This window comes from Callionymus lyra, chromosome 8 (genome assembly GCF_982586985.1).
Source record: "Callionymus lyra chromosome 8, fCalLyr1.hap1.1, whole genome shotgun sequence".
In the NCBI taxonomy this organism is placed as follows: Eukaryota; Metazoa; Chordata; class Actinopteri; order Syngnathiformes; family Callionymidae; genus Callionymus; species Callionymus lyra.
The window spans coordinates 3454971-3473951 of NC_141825.1; the positions used below are offsets into that span (position 1 = coordinate 3454971).

Sequence of the window (18981 nt, forward strand, 5' to 3'; positions counted from 1 at the left end):
TTTTGGAGTTTACTCCAAATGACTTGAACTGTATCCTTTCGTTACCCTTTAACAAAGGATTCGATGTCAGTTTTAGGTCTGCTGTTCAGCTTAAAGATTTTTGGATTCGTTTTGAGAATGCCAAACCCCAGTTTTCTGCATTTGCAGTGGAGAAACTGACGGACAACTCCTTGAAAACGGTGATTGTCCGAATGTTCAATGAAACTGTTAATGCAGAGGATGTATGCATATGGCTGGGGAGATATTGTACTGTCAAAGGCCAGGCTACCAAGGTGAGAGATGAGGATGGCATCTGGAACTGCTCATGGAGGGTCCCTATCCAGCAATGGCCGGACCCTCAGGGCTTCCAGGGCCTAAAACATCTCCCACCAATGATGGTCCTGGGAGAAAACAGGGGCTACATCCACTACCAGGGTCAGCCCAAGCTCTGCCGGAGATGTGGGGAGCATGGACACCTTGTAGAGGCTTGTGAAAAAGTATTCTGTGGCAAGTGCAGAGAAATTGGACATACTTATGAACAGTGTTCCAATGGCAGAAAGTGCAATCTTTGTGGTGACTTGAAACATCTCTTCAGAGACTGTCCACGATCTTTTGCCAACAAGTTGAAAGTGACAAGAATGGCGGAAAAGGAAAATGGAGAGAAAGAGAGGGAAAGTTTCCCGCCAAATCGAAAAAATTGGCGGGAAACTTTCAAATCTCCCTCCAAATCCTCCTAGTGGTGGAGAGGGCCCACAGGGGGAGGGAGAAGGGGAGGGGACATCTTCCTCCTCCACCTCAGTCTCCGCCTCCACAGAGTCCACAGATAATGTGGAGGACAAAATGGAGGAAGTGGGGGAGGGGGTGGGGGAGTCTGATGGCAAACTGGAGGAGGAAGATCAAACACTGTATGTCCCCCTCCCAAATCCACAGCTCTCCAAGAGACCGGCGTCCGATATATCTCTGGATCCCCCAGAGATGGTGGAGAAGAGGGGAAGACCTGGAGCTTTTACAGAGAGCGACTCCAGTGAGGGCTCCAGAGAATTCCCTCCAAACCCCCCCAACGAGGTCTCTTTCCTTGATGTCGCCTTACAGTCAACCCCAAAAGCTCGCAAAACTGGTAAGAAAAGCCATGCTGCCAAGCCCGACACCGAGAGCTCGAAGGGGAAAGTCAGCTCGAAGGCTCCACTCAAAAACCATGAGTGTAGATGGGAGCTACTTTCACAAGATATCAAATGATTTTTATAGTCCCCTCTCTGTAGTCTTTTAAAAATGTTTTACCTGTTGCTTTTAACCTTACTCATGTCTATCACCTTCTCGACTATCAATGTTAGAAGTGTGAAGTCGAGAGTTAGAGCCCAAACTGTTTTAACGTTCTTAAAGGATTTTAAAGCAGATGTGTTTTTACTTCAGGAGTGTGGGCTACCCTTTTTAAAAAGCTACAGAGAGTGGGAAAAGCTATGGCCACAGCCCTCTATATGGAGCGGCTCGAACCAAAACAAAAATGACGGGGTGGCCATCCTAATTAAAAACAAAAATATCTCACTGAAGGGTAGCACAGTGGTGAAAGACGGACGGGCAATTTTAGCAAACTTGACTTTTATGGGAACCGACATTAACATTTTAAATGTATATGGTTTTAATGACAAAAACGACAGGTATGACCTTTTAGAAGACCTGCAGTCCCACATGCTAGGTAGGAGACCATTAGTTGTTGGAGGGGATTTTAATTGTATTTTAAGTAGGAGTGACCGCAAAGGAGCAGGGTGCGATTTTAAAATGGACAAAACGTCGGTTTTATTACAGGAAATCCGAAAAGATTTTAAACTATGCGACTGTTTTAAAACACTGCATCCAAGAGAGGAGGGCTTCACTTGGTTCAGTAGTGATGGTACCAGAGCCTCTCGCATTGACTACCTTTTTTCAAGAGACTGCCCCCCGACAGATGCAACATTAACACCTGTTTTCTTTTCTGATCACGTCCTTCTCTCCTGCACACTTTCAATCACGCAAGGTGTGACTGTAGGAAGAGGTCTGTGGAAACTTAACTGCTCCCTTTTAGAAGATAGGGAGTTAGTTAGGGAATACCGGGAGCAGTAAAAAGACTGGCAGACCCTTCAAGACATGTACAAGACACGAGCACCGTGGTGGGAAATGGTGAAAGGGAGGACACAGACTTTCTTTATGAAGGCAGGTAAAAAGACAAAAGATAGGGACGACAGACGCATGATGGGACTGCAGAAAAGACTACAAAGATACTTTTTATTAAACCAAAATGGTATCGATTTTAACGAGGAGATTTTAAATGTAAAACAGGAAATGACTGCAATAAGCGAAAAGAAAAGTAAAGGGGCAATAATAAGGAGTAAAGAAAGAGAAATAGAAGAAGGGGAAAAGTGTACACGTTATTTTTTTAGGAAGATTCTAAACAGAGGGGGAGGGATTTTTAATTTAAAAAATGGAGAAAATATTGAAAATACAAATGAGGGACTAAAAGAAGTCATTGAAACTTTTTTTACAAATATATATAACAGAAAGCAGGTCGAAGAAAATGTTTTAAATGAACTTTTAAAAATGCTGTCAAAAACAATCAATGACAGTGAAACCTTAACACAAACAATTACAGAAATGGAAATGACAAAATGTATAAAAACTTTTAAAAACCACAAAAGCCCAGGAGAGGATGGACTCCCTGTGGAATTTTATTGGACTTTCTGGGACATTTTAACCCCTGACTTGCTTGCTGTTTTTAACGACTTTGACACAATGACGACACTTCCCGACAGTTTTAGAGTAGGAATAGTTACACTTTTACACAAAGACAAAGACAAGACGGACATCCGGAACTGGAGACCAATTACACTTTTAAATGTTGATTGTAAACTTTTTAGTAAGATTTTAGCATCACGTATGTCTCCTTTTTTAGATGGGCTGATCCACCCGGATCAAGCCTGTGCCGTCCCTGGGAGGAAGATCACAGACAACCTCATACTGATCCGAGACACCATCTGTCTGGCGAGAGACAGAAACATCCGACTTTTAGTATTAAATTTAGATTTTGAAAAAGCCTTTGATCGGATCTCGCACCAGTACCTCTTCAAGGTACTGCAAAAGATGGGTTTTCCACAGAAATACTTGGATTGGGTGGGCCTGCTATACCGGGATATAACAAGCAGATTTGTTGTTAACGGGCATCTGACAAAAGCAGTAAATATCCGCTGCGGTGTCCGACAGGGATGTCCGTTATCTGCCCTCTTGTATGTGGCTTGCATTGAACCTCTGGCACAGGTCTTGAGAAGGGACAAATGGATCAGGGGGGTGCCAATTCCGGGTAGTGGAGGGAGGGAAGCAAAATGTTTTTTATATATGGACGATTTTAGTATTCTCTGTTCTGACCTCCTCTCTCTCCACAGAACTTTAGACCTGACTGACTGGTTTGGACTGGCCTCTGGGTCCAAGCTCAACAGAGACAAGACCCATGCCCACTTCTATGGACCTTGGACTGACGTTGAAAAGACCGGACTACCTCTGACAGTGACCCAGACTGAACTAAAAATACTTGGGGTAAAATTTGACAAACACGGGGAGGGGGCGACAAATTGGAACCAGGTGTTAGGTAAAGTTAGTCAAAGACTGGGATACTGGGGACTAAGACGACTGACTTTTGAAGGGAAGATTTTAATCATAAAGACAGTTATAGTACCTCTTTTTTTATTGGTATGTTCAGTTTTTACCCCGCCTAGGAGGGTGCTTTTAACTGTTGAAAGGAAGCTCTTTTATTTTTTATGGCGCTCAAAAACCGAAAGGTTAAAGAGAGCGACCATGAAAAAGGAAGGAGAAAAGGGAGGGAAAGGGTTTCCAGACCTCAGACTGGTACTCGGAGGACATTACACATCCCTCCACCTAAAAATAGTAACCGCCCCATCCAGAAATCCAAAAACCGTAGCTATGACACGTTTCTGGATGGGGTACTATCTCCGACGGTTGGGACTGGTGAAGTGGGACCTCCGAGTGCCAGTGTCTTTTAACATGCCACCCTCCTATGGTTTTATCGAGAAATTTTTAAAGGGTTTTAATCTTGAGGGAGATGTACATGTTTTAAGTAGATTGAACTCTCTTGTGTCTCTTGTGCAGGAGCGGGAACCAGTGAGTCCAGTGCGTGGGCTTACCCAAGGTGAGCCCAGCACAGTTTGGAAGAATGTGAACCACCCTGCCCTCACCAACGGACTACGGGATCTGTCCTGGATGGTGGCCCACGAGATCCTCCCGGTCAGGTCCGTCATGCACTCCCGAGGAATGGCAGCGCATTCAACCTGCCCACGGCCAGGGTGTGGCGCCTCTGAGTCAGTGAGGCATGTCTTCTGGGAGTGCAGTTCTGCTGTCGAGCTGTGGGCACTGGCCGGTTCCTTGAAATTCCCGAACTTGCCAACAGGTGGAGACCTGACAGCCCAGATGGTGCTGTATGGGGTGAGCCAGAGAAAGATCCCTGCAAAGGTGTTGGCAGGTTACTGGCTCACCCTAGCCGCGATAAAAGAAAGCCTGTGGTCCTCCAGAAACCTGTTGGTGAGGAAGCAGAGGCAGACTCCCCCCGTGGCTGTGCTCCGCAGGGCCTCTCTAACCATCAACACCATGAGTGAAAGCGGCGGGCCCCGGACACAGTCGCAAAGAAGCGTCGTCTCTGCTTCACCGGACGAAGGAACCGGAGCCACACGGTGAAGCTCAAGGCAGAGGCGGACCATGGCTCTCCGGGTGTGGCTGGTGGGTAGGAGCAATGGGGAGGAAGGCTCTGTTCACCTTTTCCGTTGGAGGGGGAAGCGGTGGGGAACATATCTTGGACTCGCCCCGCTCCTGCACAACAGCCAAGAGAGAAGAGAAAGGAAATTGTTTTTATACCTTGTTTTAGTATCTCTTTTAACTGTATGTTTTTCATTTTTAAATCCCTTTAAAAATGTGAAAAGACACTGAACTGCCAATAAAAAATTCTTGAAAATCAAAAAATCTGTTCTTATCAGTTTAATATCTGATACGTCTCCTATATGGAGACCATATATTAAATTGATTTTTGGACATGGGAGAAGGGCCAGGGGCTTGCTCCACCCTCTCTGCGCATTGACCCGGTATTGCATTATCTCTGGGAACAGTGCAAAAACCTAAAAGTTGTATGGAAATTAAGTGTACAAACCCCTCAAGCGGTTGGCCAAGGCCTTTCCCAATTGATGTGGAGTGTTCAAGTGAGGAGAAGGATGGGGGTATTTCGTTCCTTACCCTTCCTGGTTCCCTTCTCTGTATGGCTCCTTACCCTGTATGGTTCCTTACTCTGTCTGGTTCCTTTCATAGTGTTGCTCCTTACTCTGCCATGTTCCTTTCCCTATATGGTTCCTTACTCTGTCTGGTTCCTTTCATAGTGTGGCTCCTTACTCTGCCTTGTTCCTTACCCTATATGGTTCCTTAATCTGTCTGGTTCCTTTCATAGTGTTGCTCTCCTTACTAGGTCTGGGTTCTTACTCTGTGTGGCTCCTTACTCTGCCTTGTTCCTTACCCTGTGTGGCTCATTACTCCCCACCATGAGTAAGAACAAGGGATTATTTCCAGGCCATCAAGTCTATGAGCTCTACAATTCATACTTACCTGGCAGGGGAGACACCATGATCAGGAAGGTGGTTCACCCAAGGCGAGGCCCGGCCATTGCACTCTAGGTCATGCTGACCTTTGCGAATTCCCCAAATGTGGGAATCTCGACTGCATAATTTCTGGTAGTGGGGGACTGCGTTCGCGCTCTCCCCCGTTCATCACTTGTTAAAGAATGCTTTAGTTTGATGCAAGCTCGTGTGGAACACTCAGCCGAGGCTTGTCCTTGTCTGTAGGGTTTAACAAGTTGCCGGGTAGGTTGGAATCACCTTCTGGGATCAAGTTAAAATCGCGCTCTCAGTGAATGACCTTTGTCGACCTTCTTAGCACTGGACTGATCTCAAACTGTTGGCCCAGGCCTTTCCCAATTGATGTGGAGCATTCCAGTGAGGAGAAGGAGATCTGGTTCCTTACCCTGCCTGGTTCCTTTCTCTGTATGGCTCCTTACCCTGTTTGGCTCCTTACTCTGTGTTGTTCCTTACCCTGTGTGGCTCCTTACTCTGTGTTGCTCCTTACTCTGTCTTGTCCCTTACTCTGTGTGGCTCCTTACTCTGTGTGGCTCCTTACTCTGTGTTGTTCCTTACCCTGTGTTGCTCCTTACTCTGTGTTGCTCCTTACTCTGTCTGGTTCCTTACTCTGTGTTGTTCCTTACTCTGTCTGGTTACTTACTCTGTGTGGCTCCTTACTTTGTCAGGTTCCTTTCTTTGTGTGGCTCCTTACCCTGTGTGGTTCCTTACCCTGTGTGGTTCCTTACCCTATGTGGCTCCCTACCTTTTCTGGTTCTTTACCCTTTGTGGCCCCGTAAGTGGCTCTCGTTGACCTTTCGAGCCCCTCTAAAAGGTCATGCACATGGTTGCCATCGCTTCTCGGCCTTTTGGCTAAGATCAAGTGTAGTATCTGTTCTTATCAGTTTAATATCTGATACGTCTCCTATATGGAGACCATATATTAAATTGATTTTTGGACATGGGAGAAGGGCCAGGGGCTTGCTCCACCCTCTCTGCGCATTGACCCGGTATTGCATTATCTCTGGGAACAGTGCAAAAACCTAAAAGTTGTATGGAAATTAAGTGTACAAACCCCTCAAGCGGTTGGCCAAGGCCTTTCCCAATTGATGTGGAGTGTTCAAGTGAGGAGAAGGATGGGGGTATTTCGTTCCTTACCCTTCCTGGTTCCCTTCTCTGTATGGCTCCTTACCCTGTATGGTTCCTTACTCTGTCTGGTTCCTTTCATAGTGTTGCTCCTTACTCTGCCTTGTTCCTTACCCTATATGGTTCCTTACTCTGTCTGGTTCCTTTCATAGTGTGGCTCCTTACTCTGCCTTGTTCCTTACCCTATATGGTTCCTTAATCTGTCTGGTTCCTTTCATAGTGTTGCTCTCCTTACTAGGTCTGGGTTCTTACTCTGTGTGGCTCCTTACTCTGCCTTGTTCCTTACCCTGTGTGGCTCATTACTCCCCACCATGAGTAAGAACAAGGGATTATTTCCAGGCCATCAAGTCTATGAGCTCTACAATTCATACTTACCTGGCAGGGGAGACACCATGATCAGGAAGGTGGTTCACCCAAGGCGAGGCCCGGCCATTGCACTCTAGGTCATGCTGACCTTTGCGAATTCCCCAAATGTGGGAATCTCGACTGCATAATTTCTGGTAGTGGGGGACTGCGTTCGCGCTCTCCCCCGTTCATCACTTGTTAAAGAATGCTTTAGTTTGATGCAAGCTCGTGTGGAACACTCAGCCGAGGCTTGTCCTTGTCTGTAGGGTTTAACAAGTTGCCGGGTAGGTTGGAATCACCTTCTGGGATCAAGTTAAAATCGCGCTCTCAGTGAATGACCTTTGTCGACCTTCTTATCACTGGACTGATCTCAAACTGTTGGCCCAGGCCTTTCCCAATTGATGTGGAGCATTCCAGTGAGGAGAAGGAAATCTGGTTCCTTACCCTGCCTGGTTCCTTTCTCTGTATGGCTCCTTACCCTGTCTGGTTCCTTAACCTGTTTGGCTCCTTACTCTGTGTTGTTCCTTACCCTGTGTGGCTCCTTACTCTGTGTTGCTCCTTACTCTGTCTTGTCCCTTACTCTGTGTGGCTCCTTACTCTGTGTGGCTCCTTACTCTGTGTTGTTCCTTACCCTGTGTTGCTCCTTACTCTATGTTGCTCCTTACTCTGTCTGGTTCCTTACTCTGTGTTGTTCCTTACTCTGTCTGGTTACTTACTCTGTGTGGCTCCTTACTTTGTCAGGTTCCTTTCTTTGTGTGGCTCCTTACCCTGTGTGGTTCCTTACCCTGTGTGGTTCCTTACCCTATGTGGTTCCTTACCCTATGTGGCTCCCTACCTTTTCTGGTTCTTTACCCTTTGTGGCCCCGTAAGTGGCTCTCGTTGACCTTTCGAGCCCCTCTAAAAGGTCATGCACATGGTTGCCATCGCTTCTCGGCCTTTTGGCTAAGATCAAGTGTAGTATCTGTTCTTATCAGTTTAATATCTGATACGTCTCCTATATGGAGACCATATATTAAATTGATTTTTGGACATGGGAGAAGGGCCAGGGGCTTGCTCCACCCTCTCTGCGCATTGACCCGGTATTGCATTATCTCTGGGAACAGTGCAAAAACCTAAAAGTTGTATGGAAATTAAGTGTACAAACCCCTCAAGCGGTTGGCCAAGGCCTTTCCCAATTGATGTGGAGTGTTCAAGTGAGGAGAAGGATGGGGGTATTTCGTTCCTTACCCTTCCTGGTTCCCTTCTCTGTATGGCTCCTTACCCTGTATGGTTCCTTACTCTGTCTGGTTCCTTTCATAGTGTTGCTCCTTACTCTGCCTTGTTCCTTACCCTATATGGTTCCTTACTCTGTCTGGTTCCTTTCATAGTGTGGCTCCTTACTCTGCCTTGTTCCTTACCCTATATGGTTCCTTAATCTGTCTGGTTCCTTTCATAGTGTTGCTCTCCTTACTAGGTCTGGGTTCTTACTCTGTGTGGCTCCTTACTCTGCCTTGTTCCTTACCCTGTGTGGCTCATTACTCCCCACCATGAGTAAGAACAAGGGATTATTTCCAGGCCATCAAGTCTATGAGCTCTACAATTCATACTTACCTGGCAGGGGAGACACCATGATCAGGAAGGTGGTTCACCCAAGGCGAGGCCCGGCCATTGCACTCTAGGTCATGCTGACCTTTGCGAATTCCCCAAATGTGGGAATCTCGACTGCATAATTTCTGGTAGTGGGGGACTGCGTTCGCGCTCTCCCCCGTTCATCACTTGTTAAAGAATGCTTTAGTTTGATGCAAGCTCGTGTGGAACACTCAGCCGAGGCTTGTCCTTGTCTGTAGGGTTTAACAAGTTGCCGGGTAGGTTGGAATCACCTTCTGGGATCAAGTTAAAATCGCGCTCTCAGTGAATGACCTTTGTCGACCTTCTTAGCACTGGACTGATCTCAAACTGTTGGCCCAGGCCTTTCCCAATTGATGTGGAGCATTCCAGTGAGGAGAAGGAAATCTGGTTCCTTACCCTGCCTGGTTCCTTTCTCTGTATGGCTCCTTACCCTGTCTGGTTCCTTAACCTGTTTGGCTCCTTACTCTGTGTTGTTCCTTACCCTGTGTGGCTCCTTACTCTGTGTTGCTCCTTACTCTGTCTTGTCCCTTACTCTGTGTGGCTCCTTACTCTGTGTGGCTCCTTACTCTGTGTTGTTCCTTACCCTGTGTTGCTCCTTACTCTATGTTGCTCCTTACTCTGTCTGGTTCCTTACTCTGTGTTGTTCCTTACTCTGTCTGGTTACTTACTCTGTGTGGCTCCTTACTTTGTCAGGTTCCTTTCTTTGTGTGGCTCCTTACCCTGTGTGGTTCCTTACCCTGTGTGGTTCCTTACCCTATGTGGCTCCCTACCTTTTCTGGTTCTTTACCCTTTGTGGCCCCGTAAGTGGCTCTCGTTGACCTTTCGAGCCCCTCTAAAAGGTCATGCACATGGTTGCCATCGCTTCTCGGCCTTTTGGCTAAGATCAAGTGTAGTATCTGTTCTTATCAGTTTAATATCTGATACGTCTCCTATATGGAGACCATATATTAAATTGATTTTTGGACATGGGAGAAGGGCCAGGGGCTTGCTCCACCCTCTCTGCGCATTGACCCGGTATTGCATTATCTCTGGGAACAGTGCAAAAACCTAAAAGTTGTATGGAAATTAAGTGTACAAACCCCTCAAGCGGTTGGCCAAGGCCTTTCCCAATTGATGTGGAGTGTTCAAGTGAGGAGAAGGATGGGGGTATTTCGTTCCTTACCCTTCCTGGTTCCCTTCTCTGTATGGCTCCTTACCCTGTATGGTTCCTTACTCTGTCTGGTTCCTTTCATAGTGTTGCTCCTTACTCTGCCTTGTTCCTTACCCTATATGGTTCCTTACTCTGTCTGGTTCCTTTCATAGTGTGGCTCCTTACTCTGCCTTGTTCCTTACCCTATATGGTTCCTTAATCTGTCTGGTTCCTTTCATAGTGTTGCTCTCCTTACTAGGTCTGGGTTCTTACTCTGTGTGGCTCCTTACTCTGCCTTGTTCCTTACCCTGTGTGGCTCATTACTCCCCACCATGAGTAAGAACAAGGGATTATTTCCAGGCCATCAAGTCTATGAGCTCTACAATTCATACTTACCTGGCAGGGGAGACACCATGATCAGGAAGGTGGTTCACCCAAGGCGAGGCCCGGCCATTGCACTCTAGGTCATGCTGACCTTTGCGAATTCCCCAAATGTGGGAATCTCGACTGCATAATTTCTGGTAGTGGGGGACTGCGTTCGCGCTCTCCCCCGTTCATCACTTGTTAAAGAATGCTTTAGTTTGATGCAAGCTCGTGTGGAACACTCAGCCGAGGCTTGTCCTTGTCTGTAGGGTTTAACAAGTTGCCGGGTAGGTTGGAATCACCTTCTGGGATCAAGTTAAAATCGCGCTCTCAGTGAATGACCTTTGTCGACCTTCTTAGCACTGGACTGATCTCAAACTGTTGGCCCAGGCCTTTCCCAATTGATGTGGAGCATTCCAGTGAGGAGAAGGAGATCTGGTTCCTTACCCTGCCTGGTTCCTTTCTCTGTATGGCTCCTTACCCTGTTTGGCTCCTTACTCTGTGTTGTTCTTTACCCTGTGTGGCTCCTTACTCTGTGTTGCTCCTTACTCTGTCTTGTCCCTTACTCTGTGTGGCTCCTTACTCTGTTTGGCTCCTTACTCTGTGTTGTTCCTTACCCTGTGTTGCTCCTTACTCTGTGTTGCTCCTTACTCTGTCTGGTTCCTTACTCTGTGTTGTTCCTTACTCTGTCTGGTTACTTACTCTGTGTGGCTCCTTACTTTGTCAGGTTCCTTTCTTTGTGTGGCTCCTTACCCTGTGTGGTTCCTTACCCTGTGTGGTTCCTTACCCTATGTGGCTCCCTACCTTTTCTGGTTCTTTACCCTTTGTGGCCCCGTAAGTGGCTCTCGTTGACCTTTCGAGCCCCTCTAAAAGGTCATGCACATGGTTGCCATCGCTTCTCGGCCTTTTGGCTAAGATCAAGTGTAGTATCTGTTCTTATCAGTTTAATATCTGATACGTCTCCTATATGGAGACCATATATTAAATTGATTTTTGGACATGGGAGAAGGGCCAGGGGCTTGCTCCACCCTCTCTGCGCATTGACCCGGTATTGCATTATCTCTGGGAACAGTGCAAAAACCTAAAAGTTGTATGGAAATTAAGTGTACAAACCCCTCAAGCGGTTGGCCAAGGCCTTTCCCAATTGATGTGGAGTGTTCAAGTGAGGAGAAGAATGGGGGTATTTCGTTCCTTACCCTTCCTGGTTCCCTTCTCTGTATGGCTCCTTACCCTGTATGGTTCCTTACTCTGTCTGGTTCCTTTCATAGTGTTGCTCCTTACTCTGCCTTGTTCCTTACCCTATATGGTTCCTTACTCTGTCTGGTTCCTTTCATAGTGTGGCTCCTTACTCTGCCTTGTTCCTTACCCTATATGGTTCCTTAATCTGTCTGGTTCCTTTCATAGTGTTGCTCTCCTTACTAGGTCTGGGTTCTTACTCTGTGTGGCTCCTTACTCTGCCTTGTTCCTTACCCTGTGTGGCTCATTACTCCCCACCATGAGTAAGAACAAGGGATTATTTCCAGGCCATCAAGTCTATGAGCTCTACAATTCATACTTACCTGGCAGGGGAGACACCATGATCAGGAAGGTGGTTCACCCAAGGCGAGGCCCGGCCATTGCACTCTAGGTCATGCTGACCTTTGCGAATTCCCCAAATGTGGGAATCTCGACTGCATAATTTCTGGTAGTGGGGGACTGCGTTCGCGCTCTCCCCCGTTCATCACTTGTTAAAGAATGCTTTAGTTTGATGCAAGCTCGTGTGGAACACTCAGCCGAGGCTTGTCCTTGTCTGTAGGGTTTAACAAGTTGCCGGGTAGGTTGGAATCACCTTCTGGGATCAAGTTAAAATCGCGCTCTCAGTGAATGACCTTTGTCGACCTTCTTAGCACTGGACTGATCTCAAACTGTTGGCCCAGGCCTTTCCCAATTGATGTGGAGCATTCCAGTGAGGAGAAGGAAATCTGGTTCCTTACCCTGCCTGGTTCCTTTCTCTGTATGGCTCCTTACCCTGTCTGGTTCCTTAACCTGTTTGGCTCCTTACTCTGTGTTGTTCCTTACCCTGTGTGGCTCCTTACTCTGTGTTGCTCCTTACTCTGTCTTGTCCCTTACTCTGTGTGGCTCCTTACTCTGTGTGGCTCCTTACTCTGTGTTGTTCCTTACCCTGTGTTGCTCCTTACTCTATGTTGCTCCTTACTCTGTCTGGTTCCTTACTCTGTGTTGTTCCTTACTCTGTCTGGTTACTTACTCTGTGTGGCTCCTTACTTTGTCAGGTTCCTTTCTTTGTGTGGCTCCTTACCCTGTGTGGTTCCTTACCCTGTGTGGTTCCTTACCCTATGTGGTTCCTTACCCTATGTGGCTCCCTACCTTTTCTGGTTCTTTACCCTTTGTGGCCCCGTAAGTGGCTCTCGTTGACCTTTCGAGCCCCTCTAAAAGGTCATGCACATGGTTGCCATCGCTTCTCGGCCTTTTGGCTAAGATCAAGTGTAGTATCTGTTCTTATCAGTTTAATATCTGATACGTCTCCTATATGGAGACCATATATTAAATTGATTTTTGGACATGGGAGAAGGGCCAGGGGCTTGCTCCACCCTCTCTGCGCATTGACCCGGTATTGCATTATCTCTGGGAACAGTGCAAAAACCTAAAAGTTGTATGGAAATTAAGTGTACAAACCCCTCAAGCGGTTGGCCAAGGCCTTTCCCAATTGATGTGGAGTGTTCAAGTGAGGAGAAGGATGGGGGTATTTCGTTCCTTACCCTTCCTGGTTCCCTTCTCTGTATGGCTCCTTACCCTGTATGGTTCCTTACTCTGTCTGGTTCCTTTCATAGTGTTGCTCCTTACTCTGCCTTGTTCCTTACCCTATATGGTTCCTTACTCTGTCTGGTTCCTTTCATAGTGTGGCTCCTTACTCTGCCTTGTTCCTTACCCTATATGGTTCCTTAATCTGTCTGGTTCCTTTCATAGTGTTGCTCTCCTTACTAGGTCTGGGTTCTTACTCTGTGTGGCTCCTTACTCTGCCTTGTTCCTTACCCTGTGTGGCTCATTACTCCCCACCATGAGTAAGAACAAGGGATTATTTCCAGGCCATCAAGTCTATGAGCTCTACAATTCATACTTACCTGGCAGGGGAGACACCATGATCAGGAAGGTGGTTCACCCAAGGCGAGGCCCGGCCATTGCACTCTAGGTCATGCTGACCTTTGCGAATTCCCCAAATGTGGGAATCTCGACTGCATAATTTCTGGTAGTGGGGGACTGCGTTCGCGCTCTCCCCCGTTCATCACTTGTTAAAGAATGCTTTAGTTTGATGCAAGCTCGTGTGGAACACTCAGCCGAGGCTTGTCCTTGTCTGTAGGGTTTAACAAGTTGCCGGGTAGGTTGGAATCACCTTCTGGGATCAAGTTAAAATCGCGCTCTCAGTGAATGACCTTTGTCGACCTTCTTAGCACTGGACTGATCTCAAACTGTTGGCCCAGGCCTTTCCCAATTGATGTGGAGCATTCCAGTGAGGAGAAGGAGATCTGGTTCCTTACCCTGCCTGGTTCCTTTCTCTGTATGGCTCCTTACCCTGTTTGGCTCCTTACTCTGTGTTGTTCCTTACCCTGTGTGGCTCCTTACTCTGTGTTGCTCCTTACTCTGTCTTGTCCCTTACTCTGTGTGGCTCCTTACTCTGTGTGGCTCCTTACTCTGTGTTGTTCCTTACCCTGTGTTGCTCCTTACTCTGTGTTGCTCCTTACTCTGTCTGGTTCCTTACTCTGTGTTGTTCCTTACTCTGTCTGGTTACTTACTCTGTGTGGCTCCTTACTTTGTCAGGTTCCTTTCTTTGTGTGGCTCCTTACCCTGTGTGGTTCCTTACCCTGTGTGGTTCCTTACCCTATGTGGCTCCCTACCTTTTCTGGTTCTTTACCCTTTGTGGCCCCGTAAGTGGCTCTCGTTGACCTTTCGAGCCCCTCTAAAAGGTCATGCACATGGTTGCCATCGCTTCTCGGCCTTTTGGCTAAGATCAAGTGTAGTATCTGTTCTTATCAGACTTTACTACCTTGGACCAGTATACTGGTTCCTGGTAACAGGTAAGTACCTCTTAAGTTTTACCTTTTAAGTTTGGCTTTTTAGTTATTTTTTATAGATTTTATTGTTCATTTTTATCATAGTTTTGTGGTGTCTCCACCATGTCAGCCTCCCATGCTGGCATGCGGAGGCACCACACTGTGCGTTTTAATTTTAATGAAGTTAATGGTAAACTTTTAAACATGTCAAGACTAGATTTTTCTAGAAAGCTGATTCAGCAAATTTTGGAGTTTACTCCAAATGACTTGAACTGTATCCTTTCGTTACCCTTTAACAAAGGATTCGATGTCAGTTTTAGGTCTGCTGTTCAGCTTAAAGATTTTTGGATTCGTTTTGAGAATGCCAAACCCCAGTTTTCTGCATTTGCAGTGGAGAAACTGACGGACAACTCCTTGAAAACGGTGATTGTCCGAATGTTCAATGAAACTGTAAATGCAGAGGATGTATGCATATGGCTGGGGAGATATTGTACTGTCAAAGGCCAGGCTACCAAGGTGAGAGATGAGGATGGCATCTGGAACTGCTCATGGAGGGTCCCTATCCAGCAATGGCCGGACCCTCAGGGCTTCCAGGGCCTAAAACATCTCCCACCAATGATGGTCCTGGGAGAAAACAGGGGCTACATCCACTACCAGGGTCAGCCCAAGCTCTGCCGGAGATGTGGGGAGCATGGACACCTGGTAGAGGCTTGTGAAAAAGTATTCTGTGGCAAGTGCAGAGAAATTGGACATACTTATGAACAGTGTTCCAATGGCAGAAAGTGCAATCTTTGTGGTGACTTGAACCATCTCTTCAGAGACTGTCCACGATCTTTTGCCAACAAGTTGAAAGTGACAAGAATGGCGGAAAAGGAAAATGGAGAGAAAGAGAGGGAAAGTTTCCCGCCAAATCAAAAAATTGGCGGGAAACTTTCAAATCTCCCTCCAAATCCTCCTAGTGGTGGAGAGGGCCCACAGGGGGAGGGAGAAGGGGAGGGGACATCTTCCTCCTCCACCTCAGTCTCCGCCTCCACAGAGTCCACAGATAATGTGGAGGACAAAATGGAGGAAGTGGGGGAGGGGGTGGGGGAGTCTGATGGCAAACTGGAGGAGGAAGATCAAACACTGTATGTCCCCCTCCCAAATCCACAGCTCTCCAAGAGACCGGCGTCCGATATATCTCTGGATCCCCCAGAGATGGTGGAGAAGAGGGGAAGACCTGGAGCTTTTACAGAGAGCGACTCCAGTGAGGGCTCCAGAGAATTCCCTCCAAACCCCCCCAACGAGGTCTCTTTCCTTGATGTCGCCTTACAGTCAACCCCAAAAGCTCGCAAAACTGGTAAGAAAAGCCATGCTGCCAAGCCCGACACCGAGAGCTCGAAGGGGAAAGTCAGCTCGAAGGCTCCACTCAAAAACCATGAGTGTAGATGGGAGCTACTTTCACAAGATATCAAATGATTTTTATAGTCCCCTCTCTGTAGTCTTTTAAAAATGTTTTACCTGTTGCTTTTAACCTTACTCATGTCTATCACCTTCTCGACTATCAATGTTAGAAGTGTGAAGTCGAGAGTTAGAGCCCAAACTGTTTTAACGTTCTTAAAGGATTTTAAAGCAGATGTGTTTTTACTTCAGGAGTGTGGGCTACCCTTTTTAAAAAACTACAGAGAGTGGGAAAAGCTATGGCCACAGCCCTCTATATGGAGCGGCTCGAACCAAAACAAAAATGACGGGGTGGCCATCCTAATTAAAAACAAAAATATCTCACTGAAGGGTAGCACAGTGGTGAAAGACGGACGGGCAATTTTAGCAAACTTGACTTTTATGGGAACCGACATTAACATTTTAAATGTATATGGTTTTAATGACAAAAACGACAGGTATGACCTTTTAGAAGACCTGCAGTCCCACATGCTAGGTAGGAGACCATTAGTTGTTGGAGGGGATTTTAATTGTATTTTAAGTAGGAGTGACCGCAAAGGAGCAGGGTGCGATTTTAAAATGGACAAAACGTCGGTTTTATTACAGGAAATCCGAAAAGATTTTAAACTATGCGACTGTTTTAAAACACTGCATCCAAGAGAGGAGGGCTTCACTTGGTTCAGTAGTGATGGTACCAGAGCCTCTCGCATTGACTACCTTTTTTCAAGAGACTGCCCCCCGACAGATGCAACATTAACACCTGTTTTCTTTTCTGATCACGTCCTTCTCTCCTGCACACTTTCAATCACGCAAGGTGTGACTGTAGGAAGAGGTCTGTGGAAACTTAACTGCTCCCTTTTAGAAGATAGGGAGTTAGTTAGGGAATACCGGGAGCAGTACAAAGACTGGCAGACCCTTCAAGACATGTACAAGACACGAGCACCGTGGTGGGAAATGGTGAAAGGGAGGACACAGACTTTCTTTATGAAGGCAGGTAAAAAGACAAAAGATAGGGACGACAGACGCATGATGGGACTGCAGAAAAGACTACAAAGATACTTTTTATTAAACCAAAATGGTATCGATTTTAACGAGGAGATTTTAAATGTAAAACAGGAAATGACTGCAATAAGCGAAAAGAAAAGTAAAGGGGCAATAATAAGGAGTAAAGAAAGAGAAATAGAAGAAGGGGAAAAGTGTACACGTTATTTTTTTAGGAAGATTCTAAACAGAGGGGGAGGGATTTTTAATTTAAAAAATGGAGAAAATATTGAAAATACAAATGAGGGACTAAAAGAAGTCATTGAAACTTTTTTTTACAAATATATATAACAGAAAGCAGGTCGAAGAAAATGTTTTAAATGAACTTTTAAAAATGCTGTCAAAAACAATCAATGACAGTGAAACCTTAACACAAACAATTACAGAAATGGAAATGACAAAATGTATAAAAACTTTTAAAAACCACAAAAGCCCAGGAGAGGATGGACTCCCTGTGGAATTTTATTGGACTTTCTGGGACATTTTAACCCCTGACTTGCTTGCTGTTTTTAACGACTTTGACACAATGACGACACTTCCCGACAGTTTTAGAGTAGGAATAGTTACACTTTTACACAAAGACAAAGACAAGACGGACATCCGGAACTGGAGACCAATTACACTTTTAAATGTTGATTGTAAACTTTTTAGTAAGATTTTAGCATCACGTATGTCTCCTTTTTTAGATGGGCTGATCCACCCGGATCAAGCCTGTGCCGTCCCTGGGAGGAAGATCACAGACAACCTCATACTGATCCGAGACACCATCTGTCTGGCGAGAGACAGAAACATCCGACTTTTAGTATTAAATTTAGATTTTGAAAAAGCCTTTGATCGGATCTCGCACCAGTACCTCTTCAAGGTACTGCAAAAGATGGGTTTTCCACAGAAATACTTGGATTGGGTGGGCCTGCTATACCGGGATATAACAAGCAGATTTGTTGTTAACGGGCATCTGACAAAAGCAGTAAATATCCGCTGCGGTGTCCGACAGGGATGTCCGTTATCTGCCCTCTTGTATGTGGCTTGCATTGAACCTCTGGCACAGGTCTTGAGAAGGGACCAATGGATCAGGGGGGTGCCAATTCCGGGTAGTGGAGGGAGGGAAGCAAAATGTTTTTTATATATGGACGATTTTAGTATTCTCTGTTCTGACCTCCTCTCTCTCCACAGAACTTTAGACCTGACTGACTGGTTTGGACTGGCCTCTGGGTCCAAGCTCAACAGAGACAAGACCCATGCCCACTTCTATGGACCTTGGACTGACGTTGAAAAGACCGGACTACCTCTGACAGTGACCCAGACTGAACTAAAAATACTTGGGGTAAAATTTGACAAACACGGGGAGGGGGCGACAAATTGGAACCAGGTGTTAGGTAAAGTTAGTCAAAGACTGGGATACTGGGGACTAAGACGACTGACTTTTGAAGGGAAGATTTTAATCATAAAGACAGTTATAGTACCTCTTTTTTTATTGGTATGTTCAGTTTTTACCCCGCCTAGGAGGGTGCTTTTAACTGTTGAAAGGAAGCTTTTTTATTTTTTATGGCGCTCAAAAACCGAAAGGTTAAAGAGAGCGACCATGAAAAAGGAAAGAGAAAAGGGAGGGAAAGGGTTTCCAGACCTCAGACTGGTACTCGGAGGACATTACACATCCCTCCACCTAAAAATAGTAACCGCCCCATCCAGAAATCCAAAAACCGTAGCTATGACACGTTTCTGGATGGGGTACTATCTCCGACGGTTGGGACTGGTGAAGTGGGACCTCCGAGTGCCAGTGTCTTTTAACATGCCACCCTCCTATGGTTTTATCGAGAAATTTTTAAAGGGTTTTAATCTTGAGGGAGATGTACATGTTTTAAGTAGATTGAACTCTCTTGTGTCTCTTGTGCAGGAGCGGGAACCAGTGAGTCCAGTGCGTGGGCTTACCCAAGGTGAGCCCAGCACAGTTTGGAAGAATGTGAACCACCCTGCCCTCACCAACGGACTACGGGATCTGTCCTGGATGGTGGCCCACGAGATCCTCCCGGTCAGGTCCGTCATGCACTCCCGAGGAATGGCAGCGCATTCAACCTGCCCACGGCCAGGGTGTGGCGCCTCTGAGTCAGTGAGGCATGTCTTCTGGGAGTGCAGTTCTGCTGTCGAGCTGTGGGCACTGGCCGGTTCCTTGAAATTCCCGAACTTGCCAACAGGTGGAGACCTGACAGCCCAGATGGTGCTGTATGGGGTGAGCCAGAGAAAGATCCCTGCAAAGGTGTTGGCAGGTTACTGGCTC

At 46.4% G+C, this 18981-nt stretch overlaps 11 non-coding genes and 2 pseudogenes across 11 annotated transcripts; all 13 read left to right on the plus strand.

The window, feature by feature from the left end:
• Nucleotides 1–4954: 4954 nt before the first annotated feature.
• Nucleotides 4955–5127, plus strand: LOC148072986 (U2 spliceosomal RNA; annotated as a pseudogene).
• Nucleotides 5128–5596: 469 nt separating this feature from the next.
• LOC148072987 (U1 spliceosomal RNA) lies at nucleotides 5597–5761 on the plus strand. The gene has a single exon (XR_015712366.1). It is a non-coding gene; the product is annotated as a U1 spliceosomal RNA (small nuclear RNA).
• Nucleotides 5762–6462: 701 nt separating this feature from the next.
• LOC148072988 (U2 spliceosomal RNA) lies at nucleotides 6463–6653 on the plus strand. The gene has a single exon (XR_015712721.1). It is a non-coding gene; the product is annotated as a U2 spliceosomal RNA (small nuclear RNA).
• A 469-nt stretch (nucleotides 6654–7122) lies between these two features.
• LOC148072989 (U1 spliceosomal RNA) lies at nucleotides 7123–7287 on the plus strand. The gene has a single exon (XR_015712367.1). It is a non-coding gene; the product is annotated as a U1 spliceosomal RNA (small nuclear RNA).
• Nucleotides 7288–8022: 735 nt separating this feature from the next.
• On the plus strand, nucleotides 8023–8213 carry LOC148072990 (U2 spliceosomal RNA). The gene has a single exon (XR_015712722.1). It is a non-coding gene; the product is annotated as a U2 spliceosomal RNA (small nuclear RNA).
• A 469-nt stretch (nucleotides 8214–8682) lies between these two features.
• Nucleotides 8683–8847, plus strand: LOC148072991 (U1 spliceosomal RNA). The gene has a single exon (XR_015712368.1). It is a non-coding gene; the product is annotated as a U1 spliceosomal RNA (small nuclear RNA).
• A 718-nt stretch (nucleotides 8848–9565) lies between these two features.
• LOC148072992 (U2 spliceosomal RNA) lies at nucleotides 9566–9756 on the plus strand. The gene has a single exon (XR_015712723.1). It is a non-coding gene; the product is annotated as a U2 spliceosomal RNA (small nuclear RNA).
• Nucleotides 9757–10225: 469 nt separating this feature from the next.
• LOC148072993 (U1 spliceosomal RNA) lies at nucleotides 10226–10390 on the plus strand. The gene has a single exon (XR_015712369.1). It is a non-coding gene; the product is annotated as a U1 spliceosomal RNA (small nuclear RNA).
• Nucleotides 10391–11091: 701 nt separating this feature from the next.
• Nucleotides 11092–11282, plus strand: LOC148072994 (U2 spliceosomal RNA). The gene has a single exon (XR_015712724.1). It is a non-coding gene; the product is annotated as a U2 spliceosomal RNA (small nuclear RNA).
• Nucleotides 11283–11751: 469 nt separating this feature from the next.
• LOC148072995 (U1 spliceosomal RNA) lies at nucleotides 11752–11916 on the plus strand. The gene has a single exon (XR_015712370.1). It is a non-coding gene; the product is annotated as a U1 spliceosomal RNA (small nuclear RNA).
• A 735-nt stretch (nucleotides 11917–12651) lies between these two features.
• LOC148072996 (U2 spliceosomal RNA) lies at nucleotides 12652–12842 on the plus strand. Its single transcript, XR_015712725.1, has one exon. It is a non-coding gene; the product is annotated as a U2 spliceosomal RNA (small nuclear RNA).
• A 469-nt stretch (nucleotides 12843–13311) lies between these two features.
• On the plus strand, nucleotides 13312–13476 carry LOC148072997 (U1 spliceosomal RNA). The gene has a single exon (XR_015712371.1). It is a non-coding gene; the product is annotated as a U1 spliceosomal RNA (small nuclear RNA).
• Nucleotides 13477–14177: 701 nt separating this feature from the next.
• LOC148072998 (U2 spliceosomal RNA) lies at nucleotides 14178–14322 on the plus strand (annotated as a pseudogene).
• The last annotated feature ends 4659 nt before the right edge of the window (nucleotides 14323–18981 follow it).